Here is a 27,552-nt window from a genome sequence, read left to right on the forward strand (position 1 = left end):
AATAAAAATGGTGGTTGAATAAATATAAAAATGAACGTTGCATAAAATTACAAATGGAAGTTCAATCCAAAAACCAATATACCTTAACGATCTATTTGGAAATTAAATAAAAAAGGAAGTTGAGTAGAAAAGAAACTTGAATAAAAAAGCAAGTTAAATAAAAATTAAAATAGAAATTGCAGAAAATTAAAAATGGAAGTTCATTCCAGAAACAACTATACCTTGACGATCTATTTGGAAATTAAATAAAAAAGGAAGTTTTATTGAAAAATAAATTGAATAAAAATTGTAGTTGAATAAAAATAAAAATGAAAGTTGCATAAAATTAAAAATGGAAGTTCAATCCAAAAACCACTATACCTGTAACAACCCTCACCTTACTCTTGCTGTACTCGCATACATTCTTGCATGGTCTTGCTTGTTATGTTAATTTGAAGGTCTTATCTTGCCTTGATTTGCTTAAGTTGCTTACATGATTTTGTTCCTTGCTTAGTGTGTGTGAGTGTGTGTGTGTGCGTAGCCGAGGTCATCTTGAGCTTGGTCCGCCTTTGACCCTTTGCACTTAGAACTATCTTGAGACCTTGTTCAACCCCACCTTCACCTCGGGCATTCCTTGCCGAGATGACTCGCACTTGAACCTTGTCCGCAGGCAGGTATGGCCTAGGCCGAGATGTGGCACACCCCGGCCAAGGTGTGGCACAGCTTAGTCAAGTGTCGTCCTCCCTAGCCGATGTTTTTCTATCCTGTTGCTGGATCCTTGTTTTGAGCCGATGTCATCTCTTTGCCGATGTGTCTTACCCGAGCTTGCTGCATACGATTTGTCAGAGACTTGTCTTGTCTATCAATCACCTTTTTGGAGCCGAACCAACCCGTTAATGCCACGTGTCCGAGCTGTTGTTAAGGCAGCCGGCAGACCTTGAAACAAATCATTTTTTCTTGTCTCAAATCTTTGTTTTAGAGAGAGAAGCTCTAGATAGGAGGAAGAGGAGTTCTTGAGTGAGAGTAGTCTCCCAAGCTTGATCTTTGTGGCTTGAGCCGTTAGATCCGAGTTTTGAGGTTAGAATCTTGATCTCCTTTGATTGCTCTTGCTGTATACCTAGCTGCATTGCACGATCGGATTTGTTTTGCATGTCATGCATCGTTTTGGAGTCGGTTTAGAAAGAGAAAATGGTTTTCCATGTGTTCTTGAAAAAGGTCTCTTTTTGATCGAAAAGTTTGGAACGAAAATCATGTTTTGTGTCTGTTCTTGCATGCTTTTCTTGGATGGGTACCCAGGTCCATATATTTTGAACTCTTGGCATGAAAACTTAGATTTTTGTAACAAGTTGTGAGCTTGCATCCATCTTTCAATGATCATGTTCTTCATATTCTTCAAAGGAAAACCCAGATTTTCCTGACCTTGTTTAGCGGGACCTCGGCTTAGCCCTGGACTGTACCCAGTGTGTTTTCGAGGAACGGGAGCAGTGTTTAAGCTCCCAGTTTGTTTTGCTTTGCCTTTGACTTGGATCTGGCAAGAGTGCCGAGATCATTTGCATGTATTTGGAGCTTGCTTTGAATGTGACTTGCCATGTGATTGTAGGTTCTTGATATTTGCTTGAGTCTACACCTGAAGAACTAGGTGAAGGGTATTTCTAATAAAGCTATGTTACACCTACTTTTGATAAATCTTGTTTTGTTTGTTTTGACGTGGTATTTGCTAAGCATGAATAAATGGCCTTATTTGATTGCTAACCTCGGAAAGTCCCTTGTGCTGGAGGACTCTAAACTTTCGCAGTACTATGTGTAAAGGATACGGTCCTTGTTAAATCGGGCTACGGGCCTAAGTAACACAAGTCCCTTGTGCTGGAGGACTCTAAACTTTCGCAGTACTATGTGTAAAGGATACGGTCCTTGTTAAAGCGGGCTACGGGCCTAAGTAACACAAGTCCCTTGTATTGGAGGACTTTAAACTTTCGTAATACTTTTGACCAAACGATTACGGATCGTACAGCTTATGATACTTGAATGATGAATACGGTTCATCCCTTGCTTCGCCGATGTTTTGGTACTTGAATGATGAATACGGTTCATCCCTTGCTTCGCCGATGTTTTGGTACTTGAATGATGAATACGGTTCATCCCTTGTTTCGCCGATGTTATGATACTTGAATGATGAATACGGTTCATCCCTTGTTTTGCCTATGTCAGTAAACATCTCTGGATACTTGTAATAGTTGATTGATGAATACGGTTCATCCTTTGTCTTGTTAAAGTTTTGACGCATTTCGTTTTGAAGGACCTCGGCTTTATCCATGCAAAACCTTTATTTTTAGTACCATTCACTGAGTTTTGTGCTCACCCCTCTATATATATGTAGGTGATGAGCAGGACGGCGGCGACGCCTAGTTCGTTTTGGATGCTTGTTTTGGATTCGTGCATATGTCGGCCTTGCTTTTGTATTTACGTCGGCGGTGCCCTGTTTTACATGTCGGCAAATCTTGAAAATCATGCTTCTTGACTTGTATTAGCTGTATTTTGCATATGTCGGCTCGAGAAGCCTTTTGATCAAGATGTAAAATGTATATTTTTTTACCTTGATGTATTTAAGTTGTGTAGTTAATTGAAATGTTTGGCATTGCTTTTGATCTACGCACAGCTCTTATGGACTACTTGCATTTGATTTATTGCTTCCGCATTTGTGAGCCCCCTATATTCATACTTTGATTGTATTAAGTTTTGAAAAGTTGGCCTTCGGTAATTACGGATTACTGGCCATCACGGCACCAAACTACTAGGGGCGGTTTGGGGTCGTGACAGAATGGTATCAGAGCACAAGATCCTTATAGTACGTTATTCACACACTTTGAGTCCTGAAGAGCATAGGATTTCCCTTAGAAAGATGTTAGGGTTGCATCATGGTATTTGTTGTTTGAGTGGTATGTGCATTGTCTTGATATGCTTAATTGTTGCTTGCCTACGGGGTTATTTGTTTAATTGTTTTAAAGTCATACCTTGCATACTCATAGCATCATGAGGAGAGGTAGACCACCGCTTGGCCGAGATCAGCCCGAGGATAGAATGGACAGATTGGAAAGACTAGTTGAAGGTTTGGCCCGTGAGTTGAGGCAAACCAGACAGCAGTTCGCGAGTGCTACGTCGACTCAGGCCGAGCAGACCAACGGCCGAAATATAGCCCCACCTCCACCTCCTCCAGTACCGCAGGTTCCCCCGCAACCAGCTTTGTACGGGGATGGAACGATATCTTTGATCAGAGAGTTCAAGAAAATGAGACCACCGAGATTCTCTGGGGGTATAGAGCCGATGAAGGCTGAGGCATGGGTTTTGGAAATAGAGAAGTTATTTGAGATTTTCCCTAGCACCGACGCTCAGAAGGTGACGCTGGCAGCATTTACATTAGATGATGACGCCCGCAGGTGGTGGATGATGGTTAGAGGGAGCAATCCAGATTTGACCTGGACCCGATTCTTAGAGTTGTTCTACAAGAAACATTTTCCCTTAAGTGTTCGAAACCGTAAAGCTACCGAATTTCATACTCTAACGCAAGGTAACAGGACAGTGGCGGAATATGACCGCGCTTTCACTGAATTGGTAAGGTTTGTACCTCACATGACCGACGATGAATATATGAAGGCCAGGAAGTTCGAGTGTGGACTTCGTGGACCGATTCAAGACCGGGTCAACTTGCTTGATATGCCGACCTATGCCGAAGTATTGGACAAAGCCATCCAGGCCGAAGCTAATCTGAACCGATACCAGAGCTCGGGAGAAAACCAGCGAAAGAGGCAGAACTATGACAATCGCCGAGGACAACTGAGCACCAAAAAGAGAACGAACATGGGCAGTACTAGTAACGTAAGGCAGGAAGGGAGTGCTAAACCGATGTGTTCGGATTGTGGGAAACAACATTTCGGGATCTGTCGACGAACGTCTGGAGCCTGTTATGAATGTGGCAAGATGGGCCATTATGTGAGAGATTGCCCCAAGACAAAGGCTAATGACGACAAGAAAGGAGAGAATACCTCGGGTTCCGTTCAGAAAGGAAATGCTGGGAAAGGACAGATGAGACAGGGCAGAGTGTTTGCATTAGTACCAGGAGACACCCAGAATGCTGAGGCAGTAGTGTCAGGTATACTTCTAATTTGCTCCCAAGATGCTTATGTGTTGATTGATTCGGGTTCTACTCATTCGTTTATATCTACTAAGTTTGCCGAGAAAATTAATAGAGAACTAGAGCCCCTTGGTTATGTGTTGTCTGTATCTACTCCATCTGGGAGATCTATGTTTGTTACATCCATTTACAGAGCATGTGTTGTTGTGATTAAGAATGTTGAATTGCTAGTAGATCTAATGCCTCTAGACCTAGCTCATTTTGATATCATACTGGGAATGGACTGGTTAGTTGCAAACGATGCATCTATTAATTGTGTTTCGAAAAGTGTCACACTGAGACCCCCAAACCTAGCCGAGATTATTTTCCAGGGTAAAGGGATAGTGCCCCCACCATACTTGATTTCATCCATCAAGGCCTGTAAGTTAATTCAGAAGGGGTGCCGAGGTTACTTGTGTAGTGTACTGAGTGGTCAGAATGGAAATGTTAACTTAGCCGACATCCCGATTGTTAGTGATTTTCCCGACGTCTTTCCAGACGAATTACCTGGCCACTTGACCGATAGAGAAATAGAGTTTACTGTTGACATCATATCGGGAACGCAGCCGATCTCCAAAACACCTTATAGGATGGCCCCCGCTGAACTTAGAGAATTGAAACTGCAATTGCAAGAGTTGTTAGATAAGGGATTTATTAGGCCGAGCACTTCACCATGGGGAGCACCTATTTTGTTTGTTAAGAATAAGGATGGCACACTCCGTCTTTGCATTGACTATAGGGAACTTAACAAGGTCACCATTAAGAACAAATACCCGTTACCTAGAATTGATGATTTGCTTGATCAGTTGCAAGGAGCACGAGTCTTTTCTAAGATCGACCTTCGGTCTGGTTACCATCAGCTCAAGGTTAAAGCCGAAGATGTTGAGAAGACTGCTTTTCGAACAAGATATGGCCACTATGAGTTTTTAGTAATGCCGTTTGGAGTAACTAATGCCCCTGCTGCATTTATGGATTTAATGAACAGAATCTTCAAACCGTATTTAGATGAATTTGTAGTTGTTTTCATTGATGATATATTGATCTATTCCAAGAGTGATGTTGAACATGAAAACCATTTGAGATTTGCCTTACAGATTTTAAGGGAACGGAAATTGTATGCGAAGTTTAACAAGTGTGAGTTTTGGCTTTCTACCATCTCATTTCTGGGTCATGTAATTAATGAAGAGGGTATTTCAGTAGATCCTAGCAAAGTTGAAGCCGTAGTAAATTGGCCGAGGCCGACTAATGTGTCTGAGATTCGTAATTTTCTGGGTTTGGCAGGTTATTACAGAAAGTTTGTGAAAGATTTCTCAAGGATTGCAATTCCGCTAACGCAACTGACTAAGAAGGGAACAGTGTACGAATGGACTAAAGATCGGGAGTCAGCCTTCCAGGAACTGAAGACGAGGTTAATTACAGCACCAGTACTTGTATTGCCGTCAGGTAATAAAGAGTTTCATATCTATAGTGATGCATCGCATAAGGGTTTGGGTTGTGTATTAATGCAAAAGGGTAAGGTTATAGCATATGCATCTCGTCAGTTGAAACCTCATGAGAAAAACTACCCTACCCATGACTTAGAATTGGCGGCCGTGGTATTTGCTTTAAAGATTTGGCGTCACTACTTGTATGGAGCTACTTGTCAGGTTTTTACAGATCATAAGAGCTTAAAGTATCTATTCACTCAGAGGGAATTGAATTTGAGACAGAGACGGTGGCTTGAGTTGTTGAAGGACTACGATATGCAAATTCAATATCACCCCGGGAAAGCTAACAGTGTAGCCGACGCTTTGAGCAGGAAGTCAGATGGAAACTTGGCGTGTTTAACCGTGATATCAGCAGAGCCAACTATCGTTAATGAAGTAAAGACAAGACAGATGGAGGATAACTTCCTCAAGAAAATAGCCGAGGAAATTGGCACAAAGCTGAAACCAGGGTATACCATCGAAAACCAAGTACTCAAGTTTGAAGGGAGGTTATGTGTGGCCGACATTCCAGAGCTGAAGAAAAAGATTTTGCAAGGAGCTCATGGTTCTAAGTTTGCTGTCCACCCAGGGAACACCAAGATGTATCAAGATGTGAGACAGACCTTCTGGTGGCCAAATATGAAGAGAGAAATAGCCGAATTCGTGTCCCAGTGTTTATATTGTCAGCAAGTGAAAGCAGAACACCAAAGACCAGCAGGACTTCTTCAACCTTTGCCGATTCCTGAGTGGAAATGGGAGCATATCTCCATGGATTTTGTGATTGGTTTGCCGAAAACACCGAAGGGTATGGATTCAATTTGGGTTGTCGTTGATAGGTTAACTAAGTCAGCACACTTTCTACCCGTTAGGACTACCTTCAACGCCAATCAACTTGCCTTGCTATATGTGAACGAGATTGTCAGACTTCATGGAGTGCCGATGTCAATTGTTTCAGACCGAGATCCTAAATTTGTTTCTAGATTTTGGCAGAGTCTACAAAGGGCTTTTGGAGCCGAGCTGAGATTTAGTACAGCTTTTCATCCCCAGACAGATGGGCAGACAGAGAGGACAATTCAGACGCTTGAAGATATGCTTAGACTTTGTGTATTAGACTTCCAAGGAAGTTGGGGAACACATTTACCCTTAGTGGAATTCGCTTACAATAACAGTTATCAAACTAGCATTGGCATGGCGCCGTATGAGGCTTTGTACGGAAGAAAATGTAGATCGCCGACATGTTGGACCGAAGTCGGAGATAGAGCTCTGCTTGGTTCCGAATTGATTCAAGTGACAACAGAAAAGATTAAACTCATCCAACAGAGAATTAGAACTGCCCAGAGCCGACAAAAGAGCTACGCCGACCGGAGAAGGAATGAGTTAGAGTTCGAAGTTGGGGATCACGTGTTCCTGAAGGTCTCACCAATGAAAGGAGTTTCCAGATTTGGAAGGAAAGGTAAGTTAACACCTCGCTATATTGGGCCGTTTGAAATTCTTGAGAGAATTAATCCCGTTGCCTACAGACTTGCTTTGCCGCCAGATTTGAGCCAAGTCCACAATGTGTTTCATGTTTCGATGTTGAGGAAGTACATTCGAGATCCACTACATGTAATAGATCATTCCGAGATCACAGTTAATGAAGATTTGGGCTATGAGGAGAAGCCAACGAAGATTGTTGACCGACAAGCGAGGCAATTGAGGAACAGATCGATATCGATGGTAAAGGTCGAATGGAAGGATCATGATGGCACAGAAGCCACGTGGGAAAAGGAAGAGGACATGAGAGTCCGTTATCCGGAGTTGTTCTGGGAACAAGGTAATTCAAGTTTGGGGACCAAACTTCTTTAAGGGGGGTAGGATGTAACAACCCTCACCTTACTCTTGCTGTACTCGCATACATTCTTGCATGGTCTTGCTTGTTATGTTAATTTGAAGGTCTTATCTTGCCTTGATTTGCTTAAGTTGCTTACATGATTTTGTTCCTTGCTTAGTGTGTGTGAGTGTGTGTGTGTGCGTAGCCGAGGTCATCTTGAGCTTGGTCCGCCTTTGACCCTTTGCACTTAGAACTATCTTGAGACCTTGTTCAACCCCACCTTCACCTCGGGCATTCCTTGCCGAGATGACTCGCACTTGAACCTTGTCCGCAGGTAGGTATGGCCTAGGCCGAGATGTGGCGCACCCCGGCCAAGGTGTGGCACAGCTTAGTCAAGTGTCGTCCTCCCTAGCCGATGTTTTTCTATCCTGTTGCTGGATCCTTGTTTTGAGCCGATGTCATCTCTTTGCCGATGTGTCTTACCCGAGCTTGCTGCATACGATTTGTCAGAGACTTGTCTTGTCTATCAATCACCTTTTTGGAGCCGAACCAACCCGTTAATGCCACGTGTCCGAGCTGTTGTTAAGGCAGCCGGCAGACCTTGAAACAAATCATTTTTTCTTGTCTCAAATCTTTGTTTTAGAGAGAGAAGCTCTAGATAGGAGGAAGAGGAGTTCTTGAGTGAGAGTAGTCTCCCAAGCTTGATCTTTGTGGCTTGAGCCGTTAGATCCGAGTTTTGAGGTTAGAATCTTGATCTCCTTTGATTGCTCTTGCTGTATACCTAGCTGCATTGCACGATCGGATTTGTTTTGCATGTCATGCATCGTTTTGGAGTCGGTTTAGAAAGAGAAAACGGTTTTCCATGTGTTCTTGAAAAAGGTCTCTTTTTGATCGAAAAGTTTGGAACGAAAATCATGTTTTGTGTCTGTTCTTGCATGCTTTTCTTGGATGGGTACCCAGGTCCATATATTTTGAACTCTTGGCATGAAGACTTAGATTTTTGTAACAAGTTGTGAGCTTGCATCCATCTTTCAATGATCATGTTCTTCATATTCTTCAAAGGAAAACCCAGATTTTCCTGACCTTGTTTAGCGGGACCTCGGCTTAGCCCTGGACTGTACCCAGTGTGTTTTCGAGGAACGGGAGCAGTGTTTAAGCTCCCAGTTTGTTTTGCTTTGCCTTTGACTTGGATCTGGCAAGAGTGCCGAGATCATTTGCATGTATTTGGAGCTTGCTTTGAATGTGACTTGCCATGTGATTGTAGGTTCTTGATATTTGCTTGAGTCTACACCTGAAGAACTAGGTGAGTGGTATTTCTAATAAAGCTATGTTACACCTACTTTTGATAAATCTTGTTTTGTTTGTTTTGACGTGGTATTTGCTAAGCATGAATAAATGGCCTTATTTGATTGCTAACCTCGGAAAGTCCCTTGTGCTGGAGGACTCTAAACTTTCGCAGTACTATGTGTAAAGGATACGGTCCTTGTTAAATCGGGCTACGGGCCTAAGTAACACAAGTCCCTTGTGCTGGAGGACTCTAAACTTTCACAGTACTATGTGTAAAGGATACGGTCCTTGTTAAATCGGGCTACGGGCCTAAGTAACACAAGTCCCTTGTGCTGGAGGACTCTAAACTTTCGCAGTACTATGTGTAAAGGATACGGTCCTTGTTAAAGCGGGCTACGGGCCTAAGTAACACAAGTCCCTTGTATTGGAGGACTTTAAACTTTCGCAATACTTTTGACCAAACGATTACGGATCGTACAGCTTATGATACTTGAATGATGAATACGGTTCATCCCTTGCTTCGCCGATGTTTTGGTACTTGAATGATGAATACGGTTCATCCCTTGCTTCGCCGATGTTTTGGTACTTGAATGATGAATACGGTTCATCCCTTGTTTCGCCGATGTTATGATACTTGAATGATGAATACGGTTCATCCCTTGTTTTGCCTATGTCAGTAAACATCTCTGGATACTTGTAATAGTTGATTGATGAATACGGTTCATCCTTTGTCTTGTTAAAGTTTTGACGCATTTCGTTTTGAAGGACCTCGGCTTTATCCATGCAAAACCTTTATTTTTAGTACCATTCACTGAGTTTTGTGCTCACCCCTCTATATATATGTAGGTGATGAGCAGGACGGCGGCGACGCCTAGTTCGTTTTGGATGCTTGTTTTGGATTCGTGCATATGTCGGCCTTGCTTTTGTATTTACGTCGGCGGTGCCCTGTTTTACATGTCGGCAAATCTTGAAAATCATGCTTCTTGACTTGTATTAGCTGTATTTTGCATATGTCGGCTCGAGAAGCCTTTTGATCAAGATGTAAAATGTATATTTTTTTACCTTGATGTATTTAAGTTGTGTAGTTAATTGAAATGTTTGGCATTGCTGTTGATCTACGCACAGCTCTTATGGACTACTTGTATTTGATTTATTGCTTCCGCATTTGTGAGCCCCCTATATTCATACTTTGATTGTATTAAGTTTTGAAAAGTTGGCCTTCGGTAATTACGGATTACTGGCCATCACGGCACCAAACTACTAGGGGCGGTTTGGGGTCGTGACAATACCTTAACGATCTACTTGGAAATTAAATAAAAAAGGAAGTTTAATAGGAAAGTAAATTGAATTAAAATGGAAGTCGAACAACAATAAAAATGAAAGTTGCATAAAATTAAAAATGGAAGTTCAATCCAGAAACCACTATACCTTAACGATCTATTTGGAAATTAAATAAAAAAGGAAGTTTAATAGAAAAATAAATTGAATAAAAATGGAAGTTGAATAAAAATAAAACTTAAAGTCGCATAAAATTAAAAATTGAAGTTCAATCCAGAAACCACTATACCTTAACGATCTATTTGGAAATTAAACAAAAAAGGAAGTTTAATAGAAAAGTAAATTGAATAAAAATGAAAGTTGAATAAAAATAAAAATTAAAGTTGCAGAAAATTAAAAAACGAAGTTCAATCCAAAAACCACTATGCCTTAACGATCTATTTGGAAATTAAATAAAAAAGGAAGTTTAATTGAAATGTAAATTGAATAAAAATGGTAGTTGAATAAAAATAAAAATGAAAGTTGCATAAAATTAAAAATGGAAGTTCAATCCAAAAACCACTATACCTTAACGATCTATTTGGAAATTAAATAAAAAAGGAAGTTTAATAGAAAAGTAAATTGAATAAAAATGGTAGTTGAAAAAAAATAAAAATGAAAGTTGCATAAAATTAAAAATGGAAGTTCAATTCAGAAACCACTATACATTAACGATCTATTTGGAAATTAAATAAAAAAGGAAGTTTAATAGAGTAAATTGAATAAAAATGGAAGTTGAACAAAAATAAAAATTAAAGTCGCATAAAATTGAAAATGGAACTTCAATCCAAAAACCACTATACCTTAACGATCTATTTGGAAATTAAATAAAAAAAGAACTTTAATAGAAAAGTAAATTGAATAAAAATGGTAGTTGAATAAAAATAAAAATGAATGTTGCATAAAATTAAAAATGGAAGTTCAATCCAGAAACCACTATACCTTAACGATCTATTTGGAAATTAAATAAAAAAGGAAGTTTAATAGAAAAGTAAATTGAATAAAAATGGAAGTTGAGTAAAAATAAAAATCAAAGTCGCATAAAATTAAAAATGGAAATCAATTCCAGAAACAACTATACCTTAACGATCTATTTTGGAAATTAAATAAAAAAGTAAGTTTAATAGAAAAATAAATTGAATAAAAATGGTAGTTGAATAAAAATAAAAATGAAAGTTCCATAAATTTAAAAATGGAAGTTCAATCCAAAAACCACTATACCTTAACGATGTACTTGGAAATTAAATAAAAAAAGGAAGTTTAATAGGAAAGTAAATTGAATTAAAATGGAAGTAGAATAAAAATAAAAATGAAAGTTGCATAAAATTAAAAATGGAAGTTCAATCCAGAAACCACTATACCTTAACGATCTATTTGGAAATTAAATAAAAAAGGAAGTTTAATAGAAAAGTAAATTGAATAAAAATGGAAGTTGAATAAAAATAAAAATTAAAGTTGCAGAAAATTAAATATGGAAGTTCAATCCAGAAACCACTATACGTTAACGATCTATTTGGAAATTAAAGAAAAAAGGAAGTTTAATAGAAAAGTAAATTGAATAAAAATGGTTGTTGAATAAAAATAAAAATGAAAGTTGCATAAAATTAAAAATCTAAGTTCAATCCAAAAACCACTATACCTTAACGATCTACTTGGAAATTAAGTATAAAAGGAAGTTTAATAGGAAAGTAAATTGAATTAAAATGGAAGTCGAATAAAAATAAAAGTTAAAGTCGCATAAAATTAAAAATGGAAGTTCAATCCAAAAACCACTATACCTTAACGATCTATTTGGAAATTAAATAAAAAATTAAGTGTAATAGAAAAGTAAATTGAATAAAAATGGTAGCTGAATAAAAATAAAAATGAAAGTTGCATAAAATTAAAAATGGAAGTTCAATCCAGAAACCACTATACCTTAACGATCTATTTGGAAATTAAACAAAAAAGGAAGTTTAATAGAAAAGTAAATTGAATAAAAATGGAGGTCGAATAAAAATAAAAATTAAAGTCGCATAAAATTAAAAATGGAAGTTCAATCCAGAAACCACTATACCTTAACGATCTATTTGGAAATTAAACAAAAAAGGAAGTTTAATAGAAAAGTAAATTGAATAAAAATTGAGGTTGAATAAAAATAAAAATTAAAGTCGCATAAAATTAAAAATGGAAGTTCAATCCAAAAACCACAATACCTTAACGATCTATTTGGAAATTAAATAAAAAAGGAAGTTTAATTGAAAAGTAAATTGAATAAAAATGGTAGTTGAATAAAAGTAAAAATGAAAGTTGCATAAAATTAAAAATGGAAGTTCAATCCAAAAACCACTATACCTTAACGATCTATTTGGAAATTAAATAAAAAAGGAAGTTGAGTAGAAAAGAAACTTGAATAAAAAAGGAAGTTAAATAAAAATATAAATGGAAGTTGCAGAAAATTGAAAATGGAAGTTCATTCCAGAAACCACTATACCTTGACGATCTATTGGGAAATTAAATAAAAAAGGAAGTTTAATAGAAAAGTAAATAGAATAAAAATGGTAGTTGAATAAAAATAAAAATTAAAGTCGCATAAAATTGAAAATGGAAGTTCAATCCAAAAACCACTATACCTTAACGATCTATTTGGAAATTAAATAAAAAAGGAAGTTTAATAGAAAAGTAAATTGAATAAAAATAGAAGTTGAATAAAAATAAAAGATAAAGTCGCAAAAAATTAAAAATGAAGTTCAATGCAAAAACAACTATACCTTAACGATCTATTTGGAAATAAAATAAAAAATGAAGTTTAATAGAAAAGTAAATTGAATAAAAATGGTAGTTGAATAAAATTAAAAATGAAAGTTGCATAAAATTAAAAATGGAAGTTCAATCTAAAAACCACTATACCTTAACGATCTACTTGGAAATTAAATAAAAAAGGAAGTTTAATAGGAAAGTAAATTGAATTAAAATGGAAGTAGGATAAAAAAAAAATGAAAGTTGCGTAAAATTAAAAATGGAAGTTCAATCCAGAAACCACTGTGCGTTAACGATCTATTTGGAAATTAAATAAAAAAGGAAGTTTAATAGAAAAGTAAATTTAATAAAAATGGAAGTTGAATAAAAATAATAGTTAAAGTCGCATAAAATTAAAAATGGAAGTTCAATCCAAAAACCACTATACCTTAACGATCTATTTGGAAATTAAAGAAAAAAGAAAGTTTAATAGAAAAGTAAATTGAATAAAAATGGTAGTTGAATAAAAATAAAAATGAAAGTTGCATAAAGTTAAAAATGGAAGTTCAATTCAGAAACCACTATACCTTAACGATCTATTTGGAAATTAAATAAAAAAGGAAGTTTAATAGAGTAAATTGAATAAAAATGGAAGTTGAATAAAAATAAAAATTAAAGTCGCATAAAATTAAAAATGGAACTTCAATCCAAAAACCACAATACCTTAACGATCTATTTGGAAATTAAATAAAAAAGGAAGTTTAATAGAAAAGTAAATTGAATAAAAATGGTAGTGGAATAAAAATAAAAATGAATGTTGCATAAAATTAAAAATGGAAGTTCAATCCAGAAACCACTATACCTTAACGATCTATTTGGAAATTAAATAAAAAAGGAAGTTTAATAGAAAAGTAAATTGAATAAAAATGGAAGTTGAGTAAAAATAAAAATCAAAGTCGCATAAAATTAAAAATGGAAATAAATTCCAGAAACAACTATACCTTAACGATCTATTTTGGAAATTAAATAAAAAAGTAAGTTTAATAGAAAAATAAATTGAATAAAAATGGTAGTTGAATAAAAATAAAAATGAAAGTTCCATAAATTTAAAAATGGAAGTTCAATCCAAAAACCACTATACCTTAACAATGTACTTGGAAATTAAATAAAAAAAAGGAAGTTTAATAGGAAAGTAAATTGAATTAAAATGGAAGTAGAATAAAAATAAAAATGAAAGTTGCATAAAATTAAAAATGGAAGTTCAATCCAGAAACCACTATACCTTAACGATCTATTTGGAAATTAAATAAAAAAGGAAGTTTAATAGAAAAGTAAATTGAATAAAAATGGAAGTTGAATAAAAATAAAAATTAAAGTTGCAGAAAATTAAATATGGAAGTTCAATCCAGAAATCACTATACGCTAACGATCTATTTGGAAATTAAATAAAAAAGGAAGTTTAATAGAAAAGTAAATTGAATAAAAATGGTTGTTGAATAAAAATAAAAATGAAAGTTGCATAAAATTAAAAATGGAAGTTCAATCCAAAAACCACTATACCTTAACGATCTACTTGGAAATTAAGTATAAAAGGAAGTATAATAGGAAAGTAAATTGAATTAAAATGGAAGTTGAATAAAAATAAAAGTTAAAGTCGCATAAAATTAAAAATGGAAGTTCAATCCAAAAACCACTATACCTTAACGATCTATTTGGAAATTAAATAAAAAATGAAGTGTAATAGAAAAGTAAATTGAATAAAAATGGTAGTTGAATAAAAATAAAAATGAAAGTTGCATAAAATTAAAAATGGAAGTTCAATCCAGAAACCACTATACCTTAACGATCTATTTGGAAATTAAATAAAAAAGGAAGTTTAATAGAGTAAATTGATTAAAAATGGAAGTTGAATAAAATTAAAAATTAAAGTTGCATAAAATTAAAAATGGAAGTTCAATCCAAAAACCACTATACCTTAACGATCTATTTGGAAATTAAATAAAAAAGGAAGTTTAATAAAAAAGTAAATTGAATAAAAATGGTAGTTGAATAAAAATAAAAATGAATGTTGCATAAAATTAAAAATGGAAGTTCTATCCAAAAACCACTATACCTTAACGATCTATTTGGAAATTAAATAAAAAAAGAAGTAGAGTAGAAAAGAAACTTCAATAAAAAAGGAAGTCAAAAAAAAATAAAAATGGAAGTTGCAGAAAATTAAAAATGGAAGTTCATTCCAGAAGCCACTATACCTTAACGATATATTTGGAAATTAAATAAAAAAGTAAGTTTAATAGAAAAATAAATTGAATAAAAATGGTAGTTGTATAAAAATAAAAATGAAAGTTGATTAAATTTAAAAATGGAAGTTCAATCCAAAAACCACTATACCATAACGATTTACTTGGAAATTAAATAAAAAAGGAAGTTTAATAGGAAAGTAAATTGAATTAAAATGGAAGAAGAATAAAAATAAAAATGAAAGTTGCATAAAATTAAAATGGAAGTTCAATCCAGAAACCACTATACCTTAACGATCTATGTGGAAATTAAATAAAAAAGGAAGTTTAATAGAAAAGTAAATTGAATAAAAATGGAAGTTGAATATAAATAAAAATTAAAGTTGCAGAAAATTAAATATGGAAGTTCAATCCAGAAACCACTGTACGTTAACGATCTATTTGGAAATTAAATAAAAAAGGAAGTTTAATAGAAAAGTAAATTGAATAAAAATGGAAGTTGAATAAAAATAAAAATGAAAGTTGCATAAAATTAAAAATGGAAGTTCAATCCAAAAACCACTATACCTTAACGATCTATTCGGAAATTAAATAAAAAAGGAAGTTGAGTAGAAAAGAAACTTGAATAAAAAAGCAAGTTAAATAAAAATTAAAATAGAAATTGCAGAAAATTAAAAATGGAAGTTCATTCCAGAAACAACTATACCTTGACAATCTATTTGGAAATTAAATAAAAAAGAAAGTTTTATTGAAAAATAAATTGAATAAAAATTGTAGTTGAATAAAAATAAAAATGAAAGTTGCATAAAATTAAAAATGGATGTTCAATCCAAAAACCACTATACCTTAACGATCTACTTGGAAATTAAATAAAAAAGGAAGTTTAATAGGAAAGTAAATTGAATTAAAATGGAAGTCGAATAAAAATAAAAATGAAAGTTGCATAAAATTAAAAATGGAAGTTCAATCCAGAAACCACTATACCTTAACGATCTATTTGGAAATTAAATAAAAAAGGAAGTTTAATAGAAAAATAAATTGAATAAAAATGGAAGTTGAATAAAAATAAAACTTAAAGTCGCATAAAATTAAAAATGGAAGTTCAATCCAGAAACCACTATACCTTAACGATCTATTTGGAAATTAAACAAAAAAGGAAGTTTAATAGAAAAGTAAATTGAATAAAAATGAAAGTTGAATAAAAATAAAAATTAAAGTTGCAGAAAATTAAAAAACGAAGTTCAATCCAAAAATCACTATGCCTTAACGATCTATTTGGAAATTAAATAAAAAAGGAAGTTTAATTGAAATGTAAATTGAATAAAAATGGTAGTTGAATAAAAATAAAAATGAAAGTTGCATAAAATTAAAAATGGAAGTTCAATCCAAAAACCACTATACCTTAACGATCTATTTGGAAATTAAATAAAAAAGGAAGTTTAATTGAAAAGTAAATTGAATAAAAATGGTAGTTGAATAAAAATAAAAATGAAAGTTGCATAAAATTAAAAATGGAAGTTCAATCGAAAAACCACTATACCTTAACGATCTATTTGGAAATTAAATAAAAAAAGAAGTTGAGTAGAAAAGAAACTTGAATAAAAAAGGAAGTTAAATAAAAATATAAATGGAAGTTGCAGAAAATTGAAAATGGAAGTTCATTCCAGAAACCACTATACCTTGACGATCTATTTGGAAATTAAATAAAAAAGGAAGTTTAATAGAAAAATAAATTGAATAAAAATGGAAGTAGAATATAAATAAAAATGAAAGTTGCATAAAATTAAAACTGGAAGTTCAATCCAGAAACCACTATACCATAGCGATCTATTTGGAAATTAAATCAAAAAGGAAGTTTGATAGGAAAGTAAATTGAATTAAAATGGAAGTAGAATAAAAACAAAAATGAAAGTTGCATAAAATGAAAAATGGAAGTGCAATCCAGAAACCAATATAGCTTAACGATCTACTTGGAAATTAAATAAAAAAGGAAGTTTAATAGGAAAGTAAATTGAATTAAAATGGAAGTAGAATAAAAATAAAAATGAAAGTTGCATAAAATTAAAAATGGAAGTTCAATCCAGAAACCACTATACCTTAACGATCTATTTGGAAATTAAATCAAAAAGGAAGTTTAATAGAAAAGTAAATTGAGTAAAAATGGAAGTTGAATAAAAATAAAAATTAAAGTCGCATAAAATTAAAAATGGAAGTTCAATCCAAAAACCACAATACCTTAACGATCTATTTGGAAATTAAATAAAAAAGGAAGTTTAATAGAAAAGTAAATTGAATAAAAATGGTACTTGATTAATAGAAAAATGAAAGTTGCATAAAATTAAAAATGAAAGTTCAATCCAGAAACCAATATACCTTAACGATCAATTTGGAAATTAAATAAAAAAGGAAGTTTAATAGAAAAGTAAATTGAATAAAAATGGAAGTTGAATAAAAATAAAAATTAAAGTCGCATAAAATTAAAAATGGAAGTTCAATCCAAAAACCACTATACCTTAACGATCTACTTGGAAATTAAATAAAAAAGGAAGTTTAATAGAAAAGTAAATTGAATAAAAATGGTAGTTGAAAAAAAATAAAAATGAAAGTTGCATAAAATTAAAAATGGAAGTTCAATCCAGAAACCACTATACCTTAACGATCTATTTGGAAATTAAATAAAAAAAGAAGTTTAATAGGAAAGTTAATTGAATTAAAATGGAAGTAGAATGAAAATAAAAATGAAAGTTGCATAAAATTAAAAATGGAAGTTCAATCCAGAAACCACTATACCTTAACGACCTATTTGGAAATGAAATAAAAAGGAAAGTTTAATAGAAAAGTAAATTGAATAAAAATGGATGTAGAATAAAAATAAAAATGAAAGTTGCATAAATTTAAAAATGGAAGTTCAATCCAGAAACCACTATACGTTAACGAACTATTTTGAAATTAAATAAAAAAGGAAGTTTAATAGAAAAGTAAATCGAATAAAAATGGAAGTTGAATAAAAATTAAAATTAAAGTCGCATAAAATTAAAAATGGAAGTTCAATCCAAAAACCACTATACCTTAACGATCTATTTGCAAATTAAACAAAAAAGGAAGTTTAATAGAAAAGTAAATTGAATAAAAATGGAGGTTGAATAAAAATAAAAATTAAAGTCGCATAAAATTAAAAATGGATGTTCAATCCAGAAACCACTATACCTTAACGATATATTTGGAAATTAAACAAAAAAGGAAGTTTAATAGAAAAGTAAAATGAATAAAAATGGAGGCTGAATAAAAATAAAAATTAAAATCGCATAAAATTAAAAATGGAAGTTCAATCCAAAAACCACAATACCTTAACGATCTATTTGGAAATTAAATAAAAAAGGAAGTTTAATAGAAAAGTAAATTGAATAAAAATGGTAGTTGAATAAAAATAAAAATGAATGTTGCATAAAATTAAAAATGGAAGTTCAATCCAGAAACCACTATACCTTAACGATCTATTGGGAAATTAAATAAAAAATGAAGTTTAATAGAAAAGTAAATTGAATAAAAATGGAAGTTGAATAAAAATAAAAATTCAAGTCGCATAAAATTGAAAATGGAAGTTCAATCCAAAAACCACTATACCTTAACGATCTATTTGGAAATTAAATAAAAAAGGAAGTTTAATAGAAAAGTAAATTGAATAAAAATGGTAGTTGAATAAAAATAAAAATGAAAGTTGCATAAAATTAAAAATAGAAGTTCAATCCAGAAACCACTATACCTTAACGATCTATTTGGAAATTAAATAAAAAAGGAAGTTTAATAGAAAAGTAAATTGAATAAAAATAGAAGTTGAATAAAAATAAAAATTAAAGTCGCAAAAAGTTAAAAATGAAGTTCAATGCAAAAACAACTATACCTTAACGATCTATTTGGAAATAAAATAAAAAATGAAGTTTAGTAGAAAAGTAAATTGAATAAAAATGGTAGTTGAATAAAAACAAAAATGAAAGTTGCATAAAATTAAAAATGGAAGTTCAATCTAAAAACCACTATACCTTAACGATCTACTGGGAAATTAAATAAAAAATGAAGTTTAATAGGAAAGTAAATTGAATTAAAATGGAAGTAGAATAAAAAAAAAATGAAAGTTGCGTAAAATTAAAAATGGAAGTTGAATCCAGAAACCACTGTGCGTTAACGATCTATTTGGAAATTAAATAAAAAAGGAAGTTTAATAGAAATGTAAATTTAATAAAAATGGAAGTTGAATAAAAATAATAGCTAAAGTCGCATAAAATTAAAAATGGAAGTTCAATCCAAAAACCAATATACCTTAACGATCTATTTGGAAATTAAAGAAAAAAGAAAGTTTAATAGAAAAGTAAATTGAATAAAAATGGTAGTTGAATAAAAATAAAAATGAAAGTTGCATAAATTTAAAAATGGAAGTTCAATCCAGAAACCACTATACGTTAACGAACTATTTTGAAATTAAATAAAAAAGGAAGTTTAATAGAAAAGTAAATCGAATAAAAATGGAAGTTGAATGAAAATAAAAATTGAAGTCGCATAAAATCAAAAATGGAAGTTCAATCCAGAAACCACTATACCTTAACGATCTATTGGGAAATTAAACAAAAAAGGAAGTTTAATAGAAAAGTAAATTGAATAAAAATGGAGGTTGAATAAAAATAAAAATTAAAGTCGCATTAAATTAAAAATGGAAGTTCAATCCAGAAACCACTATACCTTAATGATCTATTTGGAAATTAAACAAAAAAGAAAGTTTAATAGAAAAGTAAATTGAATAAAAATGGAGGTTGAATAAAAATAAAAATTAAAGTCGCATAAAATTAAAAATGGAAGCTCAATCCAAAAACCACAATACCTTAACGATCTATTTGGAAATTAAATAAAAAAGGAAGTTTAATTGAAAAGTAAATTGAATAAAAATGGTAGTTGAATAAAAATAAAAATGAAAGTTGCATAAAATTAAAAATGGAAGTTCAATCCAAAAACCACTATACCTTAACGATCTATTTGGAAATTAAATAAAAAAGGAAGTTGAGTAGAAAAGAAACTTGAATAAAAAAGGAAGTTAAATAAAAATATAAATGGAAGTTGCAGAAAATTGAAAATGGAAGTTCATTCCAGAAACCACTATACCTTGACGATCTATTGGGAAATTAAATAAAAAAGGAAGTTTAATAGAAAAGTAAATTGAATAAAAATGGAAGTTGAATAAAAATAAAAATTCAAGTCGCATAAAATTGAAAATGGAAGTTCAATCCAAAAACCACAATACCTTAACGATCTATTTGGAAATTAAATAAAAAAGGAAGTTTAATAGAAAAGTAAATTGAATAAAAATGGTAGTTGAATAAAAATAAAAATGAAAGTTGCATAAAATTAAAAATAGAAGTTCAATCCAGAAACCACTATACCTTAACGATCTATTTGGAAATTAAATAAAAAAGGAAGTTTAATAGAAAAGTAAATTGAATAAAAATAGACGTTGAATAAAAATAAAAATTAAAGTCGCAAAAAATTAAAAATGAAGTTCAATGCAAAAACAACTATACCTTAACGATCTATTTGGAAATAAAATAAAAAATGAAGTTTAATAGAAAAGTAAATTGAATAAAAATGGTAGTTGAATAAAAATAAAAATGAAAGTTGCATAAAATTAAAAATGGAAGTTCAATCTAAAAACCACTATACCTTAACGATCTACTTGGAAATTAAATAAAAAAGGAAGTTTAATAGGAAAGTAAATTGAATTAAAATGGAAGTCGAATAAAAAAAAAATGAAAGTTGCGTAAAATTAAAAATGGAAGTTCAATCCAGAAACCACTGTGCGTTAACGATCTATTTGGAAATTAAATAAAAAAGGAAGTTTAATAGAAAAGTAAATTTAATAAAAATGGAAGTTGAATAAAAATAATAGTTAAAGTCGCATAAAATTAAAAATGGAAGTTCAATCCAAAAACCACTATACCTTAACGATCAATTTGGAAATTAAAGAAAAAAGAAAGTTTAATAGAAAAGTAAATTGAATAAAAATGGTTGTTGAATAAAAATAAAAATGAAAGTTGCATAAAATTAAAAATGGAAATTCAATCCAAAAACCACTATACCTTAACGATCTACTTGGAATTTAAGTATAAAAGGAAGTTTAATAGGAAAGTAAATGGAATTAAAATGGAATTTCAATAAAAATAAATGGTAAAGTCGCATAAAATTAAAAATGGAAGTTCAATCCAAAAACCACTATACCTTAACGATTTATTTGGAAATTAAATAAAAAATGAAGTGTAATAGAAAAGTAAATTGAATAAAAATGGTAGTTGAATAAAAATAAAAATGAAAGTTGCATAAAATTAAAAATGGAAGTTCAATCCAGAAACCACTATACCTTAACGATCTATTTGGAAATTAAATAAAAAAGGAAGTTTAATAGAGTAAATTGATTAAAAATGGAAGTTGAATAAAATTAAAAATTAAAGTCGCATAAAATTAAAAATGGATGTTCAATCCAAAAACCACTATACCTTAACGATCTATTTGGAAATTAAATAAAAAAGGAAGTTTAATAAAAAAGTAAATTGAATAAAAATGGTAGTTGAATAAAAATAAAAATGAATGTTGCATAAAATTAAAAATGGAAGTTCTATCCAAAAACCACTATACCTTAACGATCTATTTGGAAATTAAATAAAAAAAGAAGTTGAGTAGAAAAGAAACTTGAATAAAAAAGGAAGTTAAATAAAAATATAAATGGAAGTTGCAGAAAATTGAAAATGGAAGTTCATTCCAGAAACCACTATACCTTGACGATCTATTTGGAAATTAAATAAAAAAGGAAGTTTAATAGAAAAATAAATTGAATAAAAATGGAAGTAGAATATAAATAAAAATGAAAGTTGCATAAAATTAAAAATGGAAGTTCAATCCAGAAACCACTATACCATAGCGATCTATTTGGAAATTAAATCAAAAAGGAAGTTTGATAGGAAAGTAAATTGAATTAAAATGGAAGTAGAATAAAAACAAAAATGAAAGTTGCATAAAATGAAAAATGGAAGTGCAATCCAGAAACCAATATAGCTTAACGATCTACTTGGAAATTAAATAAAAAAGGAAGTTTAATAGGAAAGTAAATTGAATTAAAATGGAAGTAGAATAAAAATAAAAATGAAAGTTGCATAAAATTAAAAATGGAAGTTCAATCCAGAAACCACTATACCTTAACGATCTATTTGGAAATTAAATCAAAAAGGAAGTTTAATAGAAAAGTAAATTGAGTAAAAATGGAAGTTGAATAAAAATAAAAATTAAAGTCGCATAAAATTAAAAATGGAAGTTCAATCCAAAAACCACAATACCTTAACGATCTATTTGGAAATTAAATAAAAAAGGAAGTTTAATAGAAAAGTAAATTGAATAAAAATGGTACTTGAATAATAGAAAAATGAAAGTTGCATAAAATTAAAAATGAAAGTTCAATCCAGAAACCACTATACCTTAACGATCAATTTGTAAATTAAATAAAAAAGGAAGTTTAATAGAAAAGTAAATTGAATAAAAATGGAAGTTGAATAAAAATAAAAATTAAAGTCGCATAAAATTAAAAATGGAAGTTCAATCCAAAAACCACTATACCTTAACGATCTACTTGGAAATTAAATAAAAAAGGAAGTTTAATAGAAAAGTAAATTGAATAAAAATGGTAGTTGAAAAAAAATAAAAATGAAAGTTGCATAAAATTAAAAATGGAAGTTCAATCCAGAAACCACTATACCTTAACGATCTATTTGGAAATTAAATAAAAAAAGAAGTTTAATAGGAAAGTTAATTGAATTAAAATGGAAGTAGAATGAAAATAAAAATGAAAGTTGCATAAAATTAAAAATGGAAGTTCAATCCAGAAACCACTATACCTTAACGACCTATTTGGAAATGAAATAAAAAGGAAAGTTTAATAGAAAAGTAAATTGAATAAAAATGGATGTAGAATAAAAATAAAAATGAAAGTTGCATAAATTTAAAAATGGAAGTTCAATCCAGAAACCACTATACGTTAACGAACTATTTTGAAATTAAATAAAAAAGGAAGTTTAATAGAAAAGTAAATCGAATAAAAATGGAAGTTGAATAAAAATTAAAATTAAAGTCGCATAAAATTAAAAATGGAAGTTCAATCCAAAAACCACTATACCTTAACGATCTATTTGCAAATTAAACAAAAAAGGAAGTTTAATAGAAAAGTAAATTGAATAAAAATGGAGGTTGAATAAAAATAAAAATTAAAGTCGCATAAAATTAAAAATGGATGTTCAATCCAGAAACCACTATACCTTAACGATATATTTGGAAATTAAACAAAAAAGGAAGTTTAATAGAAAAGTAAAATGAATAAAAATGGAGGCTGAATAAAAATAAAAATTAAAATCGCATAAAATTAAAAATGGAAGTTCAATCCAAAAACCACAATACCTTAACGATCTATTTGGAAATTAAATAAAAAAGGAAGTTTAATAGAAAAGTAAATTGAATAAAAATGGTAGTTGAATAAAAATAAAAATGAATGTTGCATAAAATTAAAAATGGAAGTTCAATCCAGAAACCACTATACCTTAACGATCTATTGGGAAATTAAATAAAAAATGAAGTTTAATAGAAAAGTAAATTGAATAAAAATGGAAGTTGAATAAAAATAAAAATTCAAGTCGCATAAAATTGAAAATGGAAGTTCAATCCAAAAACCACTATACCTTAACGATCTATTTGGAAATTAAATAAAAAAGGAAGTTTAATAGAAAAGTAAATTGAATAAAAATGGTAGTTGAATAAAAATAAAAATGAAAGTTGCATAAAATTAAAAATAGAAGTTCAATCCAGAAACCACTATACCTTAACGATCTATTTGGAAATTAAATAAAAAAGGAAGTTTAATAGAAAAGTAAATTGAATAAAAATAGAAGTTGAATAAAAATAAAAATTAAAGTCGCAAAAAATTAAAAATGAAGTTCAATGCAAAAACAACTATACCTTAACGATCTATTTGGAAATAAAATAAAAAATGAAGTTTAGTAGAAAAGTAAATTGAATAAAAATGGTAGTTGAATAAAAACAAAAATGAAAGTTGCATAAAATTAAAAATGGAAGTTCAATCTAAAAACCACTATACCTTAACGATCTACTGGGAAATTAAATAAAAAATGAAGTTTAATAGGAAAGTAAATTGAATTAAAATGGAAGTAGAATAAAAAAAAAAATGAAAGTTGCGTAAAATTAAAAATGGAAGTTGAATCCAGAAACCACTGTGCGTTAACGATCTATTTGGAAATTAAATAAAAAAGGAAGTTTAATAGAAATGTAAATTTAATAAAAATGGAAGTTGAATAAAAATAATAGCTAAAGTCGCATAAAATTAAAAATGGAAGTTCAATCCAAAAACCAATATACCTTAACGATCTATTTGGAAATTAAAGAAAAAAGAAAGTTTAATAGAAAAGTAAATTGAATAAAAATGGTAGTTGAATAAAAATAAAAATGAAAGTTGCATAAATTTAAAAATGGAAGTTCAATCCAGAAACCACTATACGTTAACGAACTATTTTGAAATTAAATAAAAAAGGAAGTTTAATAGAAAAGTAAATCGAATAAAAATGGAAGTTGAATGAAAATAAAAATTGAAGTCGCATAAAATCAAAAATGGAAGTTCAATCCAGAAACCACTATACCTTAACGATCTATTGGGAAATTAAACAAAAAAGGAAGTTTAATAGAAAAGTAAATTGAATAAAAATGGAGGTTGAATAAAAATAAAAATTAAAGTCGCATTAAATTAAAAATGGAAGTTCAATCCAGAAACCACTATACCTTAATGATCTATTTGGAAATTAAACAAAAAAGAAAGTTTAATAGAAAAGTAAATTGAATAAAAATGGAGGTTGAATAAAAATAAAAATTAAAGTCGCATAAAATTAAAAATGGAAGCTCAATCCAAAAACCACAATACCTTAACGATCTATTTGGAAATTAAATAAAAAAGGAAGTTTAATTGAAAAGTAAATTGAATAAAAATGGTAGTTGAATAAAAATAAAAATGAAAGTTGCATAAAATTAAAAATGGAAGTTCAATCCAAAAACCACTATACCTTAACGATCTATTTGGAAATTAAATAAAAAAGGAAGTTGAGTAGAAAAGAAACTTGAATAAAAAAGGAAGTTAAATAAAAATATAAATGGAAGTTGCAGAAAATTGAAAATGGAAGTTCATTCCAGAAACCACTATACCTTGACGATCTATTGGGAAATTAAATAAAAAAGGAAGTTTAATAGAAAAGTAAATTGAATAAAAATGGAAGTTGAATAAAAATAAAAATTCAAGTCGCATAAAATTGAAAATGGAAGTTCAATCCAAAAACCACAATACCTTAACGATCTATTTGGAAATTAAATAAAAAAGGAAGTTTAATAGAAAAGTAAATTGAATAAAAATGGTAGTTGAATAAAAATAAAAATGAAAGTTGCATAAAATTAAAAATAGAAGTTCAATCCAGAAACCACTATACCTTAACGATCTATTTGGAAATTAAATAAAAAAGGAAGTTTAATATAAAAGTAAATTGAATAAAAATAGACGTTGAATAAAAATAAAAATTAAAGTCGCAAAAAATTAAAAATGAAGTTCAATGCAAAAACAACTATACCTTAACGATCTATTTGGAAATAAAATAAAAAATGAAGTTTAATAGAAAAGTAAATTGAATAAAAATGGTAGTTGAATAAAAATAAAAATGAAAGTTGCATAAAATTAAAAATGGAAGTTCAATCTAAAAACCACTATACCTTAACGATCTACTTGGAAATTAAATAAAAAAGGAAGTTTAATAGGAAAGTAAATTGAATTAAAATGGAAGTCGAATAAAAAAAAAATGAAAGTTGCGTAAAATTAAAAATGGAAGTTCAATCCAGAAACCACTGTGCGTTAACGATCTATTTGGAAATTAAATAAAAAAGGAAGTTTAATAGAAAAGTAAATTTAATAAAAATGGAAGTTGAATAAAAATAATAGTTAAAGTCGCATAAAATTAAAAATGGAAGTTCAATCCAAAAACCACTATACCTTAACGATCAATTTGGAAATTAAAGAAAAAAGAAAGTTTAATAGAAAAGTAAATTGAATAAAAATGGTTGTTGAATAAAAATAAAAATGAAAGTTGCATAAAATTAAAAATGGAAATTCAATCCAAAAACCACTATACCTTAACGATCTACTTGGAATTTAAGTATAAAAGGAAGTTTAATAGGAAAGTAAATGGAATTAAAATGGAATTTCAATAAAAATAAATGGTAAAGTCGCATAAAATTAAAAATGGAAGTTCAATCCAAAAACCACTATACCTTAACGATTTATTTGGAAATTAAATAAAAAATGAAGTGTAATAGAAAAGTAAATTGAATAAAAATGGTAGTTGAATAAAAATAAAAATGAAAGTTGCATAAAATTAAAAATGGAAGTTCAATCCAGAAACCACTATACCTTAACGATCTATTTGGAAATTAAATAAAAAAGGAAGTTTAATAGAGTAAATTGATTAAAAATGGAAGTTGAATAAAATTAAAAATTAAAGTCGCATAAAATTAAAAATGGATGTTCAATCCAAAAACCACTATACCTTAACGATCTATTTGGAAATTAAATAAAAAAGGAAGTTTAATAAAAAAGTAAATTGAATAAAAATGGTAGTTGAATAAAAATAAAAATGAATGTTGCATAAAATTAAAAATGGAAGTTCTATCCAAAAACCACTATACCTTAACGATCTATTTGGAAATTAAATAAAAAAAGAAGTTGAGTAGAAAAGAAACTTGAATAAAAAAGGAAGTTAAATAAAAATATAAATGGAAGTTGCAGAAAATTGAAAATGGAAGTTCATTCCAGAAACCACTATACCTTGACGATCTATTTGGAAATTAAATAAAAAAGGAAGTTTAATAGAAAAATAAATTGAATAAAAATGGAAGTAGAATATAAATAAAAATGAAAGTTGCATAAAATTAAAAATGGAAGTTCAATCCAGAAACCACTATACCATAGCGATCTATTTGGAAATTAAATCAAAAAGGAAGTTTGATAGGAAAGTAAATTGAATTAAAATGGAAGTAGAATAAAAACAAAAATGAAAGTTGCATAAAATGAAAAATGGAAGTGCAATCCAGAAACCAATATAGCTTAACGATCTACTTGGAAATTAAATAAAAAAGGAAGTTTAATAGGAAAGTAAATTGAATTAAAATGGAAGTAGAATAAAAATAAAAATGAAAGTTGCATAAAATTAAAAATGGAAGTTCAATCCAGAAACCACTATACCTTAACGATCTATTTGGAAATTAAATCAAAAAGGAAGTTTAATAGAAAAGTAAATTGAGTAAAAATGGAAGTTGAATAAAAATAAAAATTAAAGTCGCATAAAATTAAAAATGGAAGTTCAATCCAAAAACCACAATACCTTAACGATCTATTTGGAAATTAAATAAAAAAGGAAGTTTAATAGAAAAGTAAATTGAATA

The sequence above is a fragment of the Camellia sinensis genome, unplaced genomic scaffold (assembly GCF_055761805.1).
Source record: "Camellia sinensis isolate YWXY unplaced genomic scaffold, ASM5576180v1 Unanchor1, whole genome shotgun sequence".
Classification (NCBI taxonomy): Eukaryota; Viridiplantae; Streptophyta; class Magnoliopsida; order Ericales; family Theaceae; genus Camellia; species Camellia sinensis.